This window comes from Ahaetulla prasina, chromosome 11 (assembly GCF_028640845.1).
Source record: "Ahaetulla prasina isolate Xishuangbanna chromosome 11, ASM2864084v1, whole genome shotgun sequence".
Lineage (NCBI taxonomy): Eukaryota > Metazoa > Chordata > Lepidosauria > Squamata > Colubridae > Ahaetulla > Ahaetulla prasina.
Genome location: NC_080549.1, coordinates 25822519 through 25835788, shown reverse-complemented (window position 1 = coordinate 25835788; position 13270 = coordinate 25822519).

Sequence of the window (13270 nt, the reverse complement as noted above, 5' to 3'; positions counted from 1 at the left end):
CGGCGGCGTCAGGCGGCTTGGCCGGAGGGGCGGCGGCGAGTGGGCGCCTGGCCTCTTCCACGGGCGCGGGAAAGGCGAGGGGGAACAAAGACCCGGAGGGAATAGAGTAGAATAGAATAAGAAAGTTGGAAGGGACCTTGGAGGTCTTCTAGTCCAACCCCAGCCCCAAGACCAGCCCCCGCGAAGCTCTCGAAGGCCCGCACTAGGCGAAAAGCGGCCGAGCTCACGGGTAGCCAGCGAAGGTTTCTGCCCCGCTTCGAGGTGGGCACGGCGGGTCTCCAACTAGCTAAAATGCAGGTTTTAGGTTTTGGTCACCTGCTAGTGCAAAAAGTTGACATTGAAAGTTTGTGGGGTTTTTGTTTTTGTTTTTCTATTTCTCCCTCTCCGTATGGAACACAGGCACACAAAAAAACAAAAATATGATATTCAAACTTGAGAATACTCGGTCATCGTTCCAAAGGACCGTAGAGCAATGCAGGGCATTCGGGTGAGGGCTTCAACCACGTTTCAAACGTCCCACTTTGCCCAGTGCAGGAGGAACCGAGTGACTCCGTGGTTGAACAGGAGCCTCTCCCAAAGGCAGCTAAGCAAAGGAAGCCCACCTGCTCCGTTGGGGAAGGGGCTCTTGGCGCTAGGAAAACCTTCCTCGGGACCAATTCTGAGCCACTGGTTCCCAGTTTGCAATTGTGACAGTCATTTTATTCAGTAGCCTTTCAGATGGCTCTCATGGGCTGCTGGCAACTTTCTCTTCTTCAGCCTAAACACACCAAGTGGTGCCTTATAATTTATAACATATAATTTATAACATATAAGTGTTGCCTTATAATTATATCATTTATTAATAGGCTCCTATTGTCTTGGTGACTCTCCTCTGAACAGGCCCCAGTGATTCTCTTAAAACCTGGTCAGAGAGAGAAGAAGGGGCTTGCCTGCATCCTGATGCCATTCTTCCCTTGATGCAGCCCAAGGCTGAGCTTGCTTTCTTACTCATGTCCAGTTCACACACACACCAAGGTTGGATCTTTTTTCATTTGTTCTCAGTATGCTTCCCTTTCTCTAAAAACAGCTGGTGGGGACAGCTGGATACACAGTGACTGATGGAACCCGCCCCTCTTTTCCACTGGGGCGCTCTCATGCTGAGCTGCCCGTTAGAGCACCTTTGGGGCTGTCTCTTGCATTCTTCGGCCACTTAAGTGCGGAGGTTAAGGCACCAGCCTAGAATAGATAACAGGGTTGGAAGGGACCTTGTAGATCATCTAGTCCAACCCCCTGCCCAAGCAGGAGACCCTACCCCATTTCTGACAGATGGCAGTCCAGTCCAGAATAATCCGAGAGAGAGAGCACGTTCCAGTGCCGTCCTAGCCACAAAGCCACCTGGGTGACTTTGGGCCAATCTCCCTTCGTCAGCCCTAAGTAGGAAGCAGTGACGAGCCACTTCTGAAATCTTGCCAAGAAAACTGCGGAGAATAAATCCACTCCCTTGTCTAGATATTTTTGGAATCGCTGCTCTTTCCCCTAAAGCACTTTTGTGTCAACTGAAGAACTCAACTCCCCTCACCCAAATCATTGTTTAAAATGTAGACGATCCCAGGGGCCAAAACATGATGGCTCTCTGGGTGATACTGGAGCAATTAAAGAGGACCTTTTAAGTGTAATCATTCAGCCAACTGGATCTGACCTAATTTCTCTCAAGAGTGGATCAAAATCTGCTCTCCAGAAGTCTACCAAGCAGGTCTGACTCGTCTCGTTTGTGTTCCTCTGGAGAACACAAATTCAAGGCTCTGTGGATCGTGTCCTCCGGCTGCCAGTCACCTTCCTGTCTTCAACCAATTTCTCCTAGTTAGTCCAGAGTAGAAGGCTCCCTTGTAATTTCTTCCAACTTCCAACTGAAATTGTCAGAGGGTGAGGACAAAAATTGGTTGGACCTTTGACTCTTCCCATTTATATATCTGAAATTTCCCATTATTGCATGCAACTTGGAAAGGCTGCCTCTATATCTAAGTCTACATTTTTCTTTATATACATTGTTTCTTTTAGGACAATTCCTTCTGAATATTTTTCCTTCCATTATGATCTGACAATCATGAGTGTCAACCCACCAGATTTCTTAATATTATGACTCAAGGCAGTGAACAGTAAACACAAAACAAAACACAAAACAGTAAACACAAAACAAAAACAGTAAACACAAAACAAAACAAAAATACTGTAACATCACAATAAATTGGCAGTCAAGGTAAAAAGCATCTCAACACAACCATCCCATGACCTCTGCCACATATCCCTATCCCCATGCCCAAAGGCTCCACCAGGGGTCTTCTAAACCAGGGTCTCTAACTTTTTTGGTTCCATGGACTGACTGACAGCAGTGACTTTCGCAGATTCGCAGTGGTGGCAGGGGAAGGTGTCACATGTGCAACCTAAATCCCGCGTATGCTCAAATGAAGCTTTCCATGCTCGCCTGCTACTTTGGCAGCCCAGTTCTCAGCAGGTTGCAGTCTGGTACCAGTCCTCAGCCTACGGGTTGGGGAGTCCTGTTCTAAGCCATATGAAAGGCACCTGGGCTGGGGATAATCTAATCTCCTTGGATGATGTTCCAGAGTGTCAGCCATTAGGTAGACCAGGCAGGAACAAGTAGATGAACTAATTCTGCTTTATGGTTAGAATGCAGTACTGCAGGCTACTTCTGCTGACTTCCGGCTGTCTGCAGTTTGGCAGTTGGCTCAAGATTGACTCCACCTTCCGTCCTTCTGAGGTGGGTAAAACAAGGACCCAGATTGTTGGGGGCAATATGCTGACTCTGTAAACCACTTAGAGAGGGCTGTGAAACACGGTGAAGCGGTATATAAGTCTAAGGCAGCGGTTCTCAACCTGTGGGTCGCGACCCCGTTGGGGGTCGAATGACGATTTGCCAGGGGTCGCCTAAGGCCATTGGAAATATGGGAAGTATTCTTGCGAGTCGAAGAATCGCGAATGCGGCTTCAGGCGCGATGAATTAAAAAAGAGAGAAATCTTTGCTCTGATGTCTTCCTCTCAAGTCAGCTGCAGTCACTCCCAATCGCTAGCCTAATCTGGTTTCAGGCGCGATAAACTTAATAGGGGAGGAGTCTCCGCTTTAATGCCCCCGTCCTCAAGGCAATCGCAAGCAGTTCAGATCACTAGCCAATACGGCTTCAGGCGCAATAAATTCAAAAAAACAGTTCACCACTTTTTTTTACCCTTCTGTGGCTGCTGAGGCGTGCTGAGATCACTGCCTAAAAAAAAATAATTTTACGGTTGGGGTCGCCACATCATGGGGAATTGTATTAAAGGGGTCGCAGCACTATAAAGGTTGAGAACCACTGGTCTAAGGGCTATTATTATTGCTATTGTAGGGTTAACAAAATTATGCAAGTCTGAAGGTACAAATCTGTGGCCACTTTTAACAGCCGAATCAGTTAAGACAGGTCATTCCTAAGTTTCATTCTGTGACCATTAAGTCATCGAGGGCTCCTGTCTCTCTTTTCTGATGGTTTCTTAGGATAGGATAGGATAGGATAGGATAGGATAGGATAGGATAGGATAGGATAGGGTAGGGTAGGGTAGGGTAGGGTAGAATAGAATAGAATAGAATAGAATAGAATAGAATAGAATAGAATAGAATAGAATAGAATAGAATAGAATAGAATTCTTTATTGGCCAAGTGTGATTGGACACAGAAGGAATTTGTCTTAGTGCATATGCTCTCAGTGTACATAAAAAGAAAAGATACATTCGTCAAGAATTATAAGGTACAACACTTAATGATAGTCATAGGGTAGGTAGCATCTCTTCCTCTTGCCCCCAAGATCATCCACACACTCTATTAGAGGGGCCAGAACAGAAAAGGCTCTCATCCTGGCTCACATCAGATGGCATTTCCTAATAGCAGGACCCCTAAGAATGCTTCTCCTGCCGGCTGATGTAGAGTAGATCCAATCAAGGCGAGGTGGTCCCTCAGATTGCCTAGCCCTTGCCATAAATGACTTGGCAACCAATGCAGCTTCCATCAGTGAACACACATAACTGCATATTTGCATTTGAGCCAGCAGCAGCTTCTGGATGCTCTTCAAGGCCCGTAAAGGCAGTGGTCCATTTGATAGGTGACTGAGGCACAAACGACTGTGAGAAGAGCTTTTCGGTCCAGGAATGGCCCCGATTATTGCATGATAGGAAGCAGTGCAAAATGTGTCCTGGCCACAGCTGCCACCTGTTCCCCGAGCAAGAGCTATGAGTGATAGCTCTAGTTCTCTGTGGCTTTCTCCCCATTTTCTGCCGCAGAAACACCTGAGTTTCTGAGGCTCACTTGCAGCATCTCTGGGGCAGAGTTCTGGCCTCCAGCTTCTCCCTTTCTCTTCCGCTTTTTGATCCACAGCAGCCCATCCGATTCTGGGCTTCCTTTTGCTGTAGCTTAACTCCCTGCTGAAGAGACTTTGGTCCACCTACCAATCATGGCCTCCCCAGTGGCTGCACAACCGGTCTCATTTCTACCTAGAAATCCTTTGGGAAGGCAGCCTCAGCCTCTCTTGGAGAATCCAAGCTCTTCTCACTTGTGCAGTTTGCATCACTGGGTTTGAGTTGCCAGGAGCCTCCTGCTTCCTCTCCCTGAACTCTGGTCCTTGGCTGAAGGCAGGTGAAGAGCCCGTAGCTTCAATTCATTCACCCTATGCCAAGGCCTTTTTGTGGCAGACTTTGAACTCGTTCAGGGGTCTCCAACCTTGGCAACTTTAAGCCTGGCGGATTTCAACATCCAGCAAAGCTGGCTGGGGAATTCTAGAAGTTGAAGTCCGCCGGGCTTAAAGTTGCCAAGGTTGGAGACCCCTGAACTAGAGGACAGGAAGTCAATTCCATTTTCTTCTTTTCCATCTGTCTGTCTTGGCTTTTAAAGGCAAAACCAGAGGAAGCCACCTCTCCAGAAGGGGCAAAGCAGGGGCATCTCGACTGGCAAGGTGCTCCAGGGCAGGACTAAGTGAGCAGAGGGTCACTAAGGTAGTTTATGGCTTTGCAACAAGCAGCGTTAGGACTGCACTCACAGGAGCGTCCTGAGTGGGACGGTTGACATTAACATGAATCGGAGATTTTCCAATGCAAACAACACAAAGGAAAGTCCCCTCTTCCTGCCCACCCTTCCAGCTATCCCCCGGTTATCTGTAAATGTCCAGTCAGGTGCCTCTATATTGTTTAGGAAACAGATTCTCGGTTCCCAGCTCTGCATATGGATAGTCGTCTTTGGCTGGTTGAAGGTTCTCACAAGGCTCAGCTGGGCTTCCATCACCCCCCTTCTTCCTTACATTCCAGTCTTTTCCTTCCCCACCCCCACCCCCACCCCCAGTTGCAAATGTCAGTTCATGAAGCATGGATAGGAGAGATGCAGTTTCTGAGTAGGAGGAGGACGCTTTTTAATATCAACACTGGTTGCAGGCCCCTGTATGGTAATAGGTGTCCTAGCATACAGAAACATAATGGTTTGAAAGGAATGCTCAGAAATGCAGGCCAAGAAATGCCATAAGAATTAATTGCCATACGACTAAAACTGTAGTACCTCCTGGGTAAGCTGATTAGGAGGGCTGGAGGCTAAAGCATGCGAAGAACAGTTGCAGGAATTGGGTATGTCTAGTGAATGAAAAGAAGGACTAGCAATGACATGATAGCTCTGTTCCAGTATTTGAGGGGCTGCCACAAAGAAGAGGGGTGTGTGTCTTCTTTTCATTTTCCAAAGTATCAGAAGGCAGGACAAGAAGCAACAGATGGAAACTAATCAAGGAGAAAAGCAACCTAGAACTAAGGAGAAATTTCCTGACAGTGAGAACAACTGACCTGCGGAATGGCTGGCCTTCAGAAGTTGTGGGTGCCCCATCACTGGAGGCTTTTAAGAAGAGACTGCACAGCCATTTGTCTCCAATGGTCTAGGGCTGTGATGGTGAATCTATGGCACGCGTGCCGGAAGTGGCACACAGAGCCATCTCTCCAGGCACGCCAGTCATCGCCCGTTGCTCTTCCAGGTTCCAGCCCACCGGCCAGCTGGTCTTCATAAGGGCATCTACACCAGAAACCAGACGAGCAAGTGGCTGGTGCACATGTGCATGCAGGAAACCGGAAGATCATCTTCCTGCCACATGCATACACACTAGGCGGCGGCTCTTCTGGTTTCTGGCACATATGTGCGTTGTAAGCACACCCCCATTTCGTCAGCACTGGTATAGGGTCTCCTGCTTGAGCAGGGGGTTGTATTTATGCCTGTAACTTCTGTTACAAGAAGATTGAGAAATATACTATTCCCTTCATCCTGCTGATTGGAGGCTTCTTCCAAATAAAAATAGCTGGGAACTCAAAAGTAGGGTCTCTGAATATTCCTCCTAAAATTTCAAGTGTCTTCTTGAGCCATGGAGAAATAAACCAAGGCAGCTCAGCAGGATTGCTGTTTTCCTGCCTTGCAGTGTCTATTTTTATCCTCTCTCTGCCTCATCAGTCCCCCTGCTCAACTTTAGATGTCATGAAGAAACAAAATTAAGAATTTAAGTCTATCAAAAAATACTTTTGAGAAATATCTATTGGCAGCAGATATAAAACTCCACTGAACAAAGTATCAAAGATATGAGCAAATGCAATAAAAAGTATTTCCCAAAGCTGGGTTTAGAGAAGGCTCCTCTCATTGGTTTTCTTTTGATTTCCTTTCCGGACTGCCGTGTTAGAAGTGCCAATATCACCTTATAAAATGCTAACAATGAAGCCGAAAGTTTAAGCAACACCATCATAGTTTCCATCTCCTTCTCTTTTATGTCTCCTTCCCAAGACTTCGCCTTTCCCTAATTATGCCTGTGTAATGCAACTATTTGCCACTGAATGAGTTTTCTGGAGAAACAAGGGATTCCCTTAAAGAGTGAGATGGCCCAATTCCTACCTCCCATGATAGATAAGAAAATATATTTCAAAGGATGGAAGCAACTGACTCTAGCCTGCTAACTAGGTGAGCATCCAGTAAAGAGTGGTCAGTAAAGCTTGAATCATTTCAAAGTGCTTTTTCCTGTCTCCATGGTAACCTGGAATGTTCTGAGATGCAAAGAGAATTTTAATGTTGTTTACTGTTTTTATTGTTTTTAAAAAAAATCTAAATTTTAATAATAATATATGTTTTGAATTGTAAGCCACCCAGAGTCATTTACTGAGATGGTTAGCTCTTTAAGTCAAAATTAAATAAATATCAATAAGAGCAACTGTTAGTGATCAACAGTGGAATTTTTGAGGTCCATATTTTTTCCATATGGAAATTGATTGAATTTTCCATAGAAGGGCACCAGAGATCAGACCAAAAGAAGTCAACAAAGACCACATTCAAGTGGGAGTCAGAGCTGCAGGTCTGTTTGTCGGCCAAGCGTTACAAAACCAGACAATAATCTAGCGTGGCCTCCCTTCCCAAATCCCCAGCTCATCTTCTGAAATCCTCTCTTGATCCATCCAGCCAAAGCTTCCCACTCTTCCTCTTGCATAAAGTTTCTGGCTGGCCTCTAGGTTGCCCCATCACTGTCATTTTAATTGTTGGGAATGACGAGCCTACCTCACCACCCATCAACTGGCTTTGGGCTACATAAGTGAGGAGACAAAGAACGATGCCCGCCAGCCAATTTATTTATTTATTTATTTATTTATTTATTTATTTCGATTTTTATACTGCCCTTCTCCCGAAGGACTCAGGGCGGTGTACAGCCAAGTAAAAATACTATATAAACATTAAAAGAAATTAAAAAAAACATATTATAATGTGGCCGAAGTAATTAAAACAATTTAAAATCTTAAAATATAAATAACCCCAATAAAATTTCAATCCAGTCCCGCTTGAATAAATAGGTGCGTTTTCAGCTCATGGCGAAAAGTCCGAAGATCAGCCAATGTCAGCTGTAACGAGCTCTACCAGTGGCTTAGCCTCCTCCAAACTGGGCAGCTAACCGTTTTATTTCCATGACTCCCCATACTTATTTTGAGGGAATGTTTTATGCACGAGCAATCAAACAGGGAAGCCAGCAATCAGATTAACGGGGATGGGGGCAGCCAGAGAGAAAGGAAGGGAGATTGGCTTAGAAAGAGCTGTCGGTCAAAGAACTCAAGACCACAGTGTGACCCACCCACCCACCCCTTTTGCCCTGAACTCACACACTCCTCACACACCACTTCCCAGAGACCCGAATATGGAACATTTCTGCCTCTTGAAAGCTTCTGGCTGGCTTTGCGGGCCCCACAGCATCCTCCCGACTGGCTCTGCTCAAGGAATGGATAAGCAATGCTGTAGCAGTTGCAAATGGGGCCAAAAGACAAGCCTGGGCAAAAGGGCCAAGGAGAGGAGAGGAGAAAGTGGTGCAGCCCCAATGATGATTGCAGGTATGCCTATCCCTCAAACAGGCCTAGGCGTACTTCAAATGCTATCCAACCGTTTCCCTAAAAGAGGGATTGTATCTCACGATAGCCATCCATCGATACCAGGGGTTCTCAACCTTTTCTTCACCACCTTTAAATACCTTTTGTGGCCACAGATCCCAAAGACTTAAGATTTAAATAACATTTCTTCAAGCCCTCATGGAGCCCCTGTAACAATATCGTGGACTTCCAGGGGTCCACAATGACCTATCACTGATCTATAAGGTTTTCCATCAGCAGCAAAACAGGATCTCCACTGACTCCCTGGGCCCCAGAATTATTCTCAAAGTGGCATTCTCACTGGATCTCCAACAGTTCAGGGATCCACACATTCCTCTTCCGTTCAGCACAGTGGGGCCCAAGAGGTCCTTTATTTTATGTTGAATATGCGGGTCGTAATCTAAGGTGTGCTGCGATTTGGGGCATGGATGTCAAGGAGGTTTCACATTATTTAGGCCAAATGGGGATCTCCAATCCCTTCTTCCATTCAAGCCTTTGAAATGTGCATATCCCGTTGATTTTTTGACATTTATGAAGCATTTATGAAGGGGGGGGGGCTTTTCTGCCTCGAAAGATTTAATGCTCACTGCTCCATCACTAGAGGCTTTCCAAAAGAGACCGGACAACCATTTAGCCTCGATCTCGGCCTCAAACCCAGCTCTACATCCCAATTGGCACAGGTGAAATGCATTGGCCAAGGTCTGGATGGGGCAGAGTAGACTTCAGCTCAATTCTAATAAGGCTGAGTGGCTGTTTGGAAACCTTGGGCTGAGAAGGTCTCCATCCTTGTCCTTGAATGAGGCTGCCCTCCACCAGCAAGACTTGGATGTCCTTTAGTTTTGCATCTACTGCTTAGAGCAGGGGTCTCCAACCTTGGCAACTTTAAGCCTGGAGGACTTCAACTCCCAGAATCCCCCAGCCAGCAAAGCTGGCTGGGGAATTCTGGGAGTTGAAGTCCGCCAGGCTTAAAGTTGCCAAGGTTGGAGACCCCTGCTCTAAGCAGTGGAGGATTTCTACTGGTTTGCCCCAGTTCATCACACATCATCACGGATGCTCTGTGCATTCGCTCACGCACGCACTCAGAGTTCCAAACAGGTAGCGAAGGTAAGTGGAACCCACTGCTGGGGATAAGGTCTCCTGATTGAGCAGTGGGTTGGACTAGAGGACCTCCAAGGTCTCTTCCAACTCTGTTATTCCACATTTGAAGTTTCTGAAGCAGAAAACAGTTCAAATCAAGCGGTCAGCAAAGCCGGCCATGGTCAATCCTACCAGGAGGTGACAGTGGTGGAGCAATGGCCTTGATCCCTTGAGACTGAGGGAAGAGCCCCTCCACTCCCTCACAACAGGAGACCCAAAGCCCAACGTCCCCCCACACACACACACACACACACACACACACAACCTTCCCCTTGACCAGCCCTCTCAGCCAGTGAAGGCTCGGGGCTGCTCCACTGTGGTCCTCAGCCTGGCCAGAGGAGGAGGAGGAGGATCATCATGGAGGCGGCAGCTTTCCAGAAACCAGACAAAAGGCGTGATCACATCCATGCATTGTAACAGGAACAGGAGAGACAGCATTTTTAACAGTCCAATCAACTAAAGGGGCTGTTTATAAATATTCCAGAAGGATCCAGGGGGGAGTTTAGATATCCAGAGTTGGTTAAAAGGGAAAGGTTTCAACAGCCAAACGTTAACTGACCGTTGCATCTTCTCCAAAGTTATCACCGCAACTGAAGACACAGGATAGAGATTTAGAGGATATCGTGCAAGCAATTCTGGGGAAACGGTTACATATTACTTAAGCTTACTTGCATAACACACTTGAAAAATTAACGTCAAGCAGCTTTTCTAGGCTGGCCGTCTTTGGTGCTTAGCAACCCCCATGGAGAGGACCAGGCCCTGGGGCAGAAATAAACCGAGGGGGCCTCTGGGTCACCTGCCAAATTCTTTCTGCTCTTCTGGGGGGGCGGAGGTGACAGGCTGGGTCAGAGACGTGCCCCACTCATCCTAAAGTCAGTGCGGTGGCCTCAAAGTCCGTGCAAGAGGATTAGAAGCCACAGCTGCTACAAATGCTCAGGGGGTGAAGTGAAGTAGCATGGTGCAGCCTTTGAGGGAGTCCCTTAGCCCAGGCCTGGGGGGGGGACCGCAACCTTCATCCCCTCCCTGGCTCGCTCTGGGCCTGGCCACCTTCTTGACCCTGCCTGAATCCTTTTGGGAAGGGGAATCCAAGGAAGGCAGGGCCGTGTGAGCCTTTGATGGAGGACCCAGAAGGAATCTTAAAAGTTTGTTCCTACTTTTGGTTCCTTTCCTCTTTTCTCAGCTGTGACAGAGGCCCTGGCAGCAAAGTCTGCTCCCCTCCCTTGAGGTGCCCTTTCTGCTCTGCCCTGCCATGATCCCTCCTGGTGACAGATGGTGGCAGCTACTCATTGGTAATTAGCCAAATGCGGTTGACAATTCTCTTGATAATGCTCTTACTTTCTGACCTTCTGCCACCTCCTCCGACCAAAGATGAACAGAACCTACTCCAAATGCAGAAGCCACTTAAATCTGTCAATCAAGTTTGCATCCCGGTAACTCTTGAGAGCAGTCAATGGAAGTCTTCTCCAGACAAATATATGGCCCCAAATATGGTAAGTATCCAAAAAAAAAAAAAAAAGCCTACAGCTCAATGCCTTTCCTTTAAGGGACCTCCAGAAGACTAAGGCTGCTTTAGAAAAGTCCGCAGAGGCCGGGCCTCCAGGATCATAGCTCAAAGAGGTGCTAGAAGAGAGTGGGGCAGTGCCAGCTTCTGGCCCTCCTCCGCCTTAGAAGTTCCCAAAGACCAGGAAGGGGGGAGCAGTCAGCCCTATGTGCTCAACGGCAGGGGTCTCCAACCTTGGCAACTTTTAAGACTTGTGGACTTCAACTCCCAGAATTCCTCAGCCAGCAAAGCTGTTCCATTCATTAAGTGTTCAGTCAGGAAATTACGTCTTTCCGGATCTTGATCTCCCTCTGATCAGCTTCCACACATTATTCCTTGTCCTGCCCTCAGGTGCCACAGAGAATAAATCCATGTCCTCTCTTCTGTGACAGCCACTCAAGTGCTGGAAGCTTGCCATCATAACCCTTCTCCTTGTTAGGCTAAACATACCTAGCTCCCTCAGCCGTTCATTGTATAATTTAGCCTCCGTATCACTTATTACCTTAGTTGCCCTTCTCTTTTGTATCGTGGTAACCCAGACTGGGACGTAGTAGTGTGGCCTCACTAACGCTATAGAGTCTATCAGTATCACTTTTTCATTATCTTCATACTACCCCTGTTGATGCTGCTTAGGACTGCACTGGCTTTTGGTAGCTGCAGCACAGAGTCATACTTAAGTGGTGTCCACCAAGACACCTAGATGCCTCTCAGAAGCACTTCTATTGAATCAGGTCCTCTTTAGACCAGGGGTCTCCAACCTTGGTCCCTTTAAGACTTGTGGACTTAAGCTGGCTGAGGAACTCTGGGAGTTGAAGCCCACAAGTCTTAAAGGGACCAAGGTTGGAGACCCGTTTTGGAGAATAGCTTGACTGCCTCTTCTTTGTGCAGAGAAGAGCAACAAAGAGGATTAGGGGACTGGAGGCTAAAACAGGCAAAGAATGGTGGCTGGAATTGGGTTTGTCTAGTTTAATGAAAAGGAGAACTAGAGGTGACAAGATAACAGTGTTCCAATATCTCAGGGGTTCCACAAAGAAGAGGGAGTCAAGCTATTCTCCAAAGCAGGGGTCTCCAGCCTTGGTCCCTTTAAGACTTGTGGACTTCAACTCCCAGAGCAAAGCTGACTCTGGTGAAGTCCACAAGTCTTAAAGGGACCAAGGCTGGAGACCCTTGCTTTAGACTGCATTTACTTTTTTCTTATTTAAATGTAGAACATTACTTTTCTCACCACTGAAGTGCATTTTGTTGGATAGGGCCCAGTGTTCAAGGCGTCAAGATCCTTCTGAATCTTGAGCCTTTCTTCCAAACCGTTAGCAATTGCAATCCATAAACAAGAGAATGCAACGTTTTGTGATATACTGCAGGCAACAATATGCAGTATGATGACAGCAATCTTTTCCCTAAAACACGGAATTCCCAAGAGATGGAATCTACCATTTCTGACATAGAAGAAAAATCCATCTTCAGTTGAGTGTATCGTTTCACCCACCATCTCTGGAGCAATCTGCATGGTCACACTTGTAAGGCTGCGCTCTTTAGTTCAAAGGCCATTTCGAAGAGCACTGAATATTTTAGATCAGGTTGGGATTAACTGTAGAGGTGATAATTTACTATGAACATGTCCTAGTTTTCTATCTATTTGTATGTTGTATTAATTTTGTATTTTTGATACGTTCAAATGATTAAGTCAATATTCTACTCCTAATAATTTAGACTTATATTAATATTTAATATTGTTTGATATTTTTAATATATTTACTATATTTAATATTTTTACTCATTTTATAATAGTATAATTATCTATAATATTGTCTTGAGTAAAACTGAGTTGAAATGGTATTTCTAGAAAATCTAAAAATTCAATTTTTTTAATAAAACTCAAGAAATCTTACTGAAGCCAGGCAGAGTCAAAATCAAATTAAACTTTATTACTGTTTTCCATTGTTTCATCGTCAATGAAGCTGGGATTCTTCTTTTATTTTCTTTGAAAAACGTTAAGTAAGATGAGGAAAAGTCTTTAGCAGATTGCCTAAAACTCTTAGGAAATAGTCCTCACCTCTTGTGATGGGAACAGAAGAGATTCCAAGTGCGGTACTTACAAGCAGATACTGATCCTCAGAGACTGGGGGGAGAAGTCTTATTTGCTCTCCCACCCCCAACAAAAGCCAT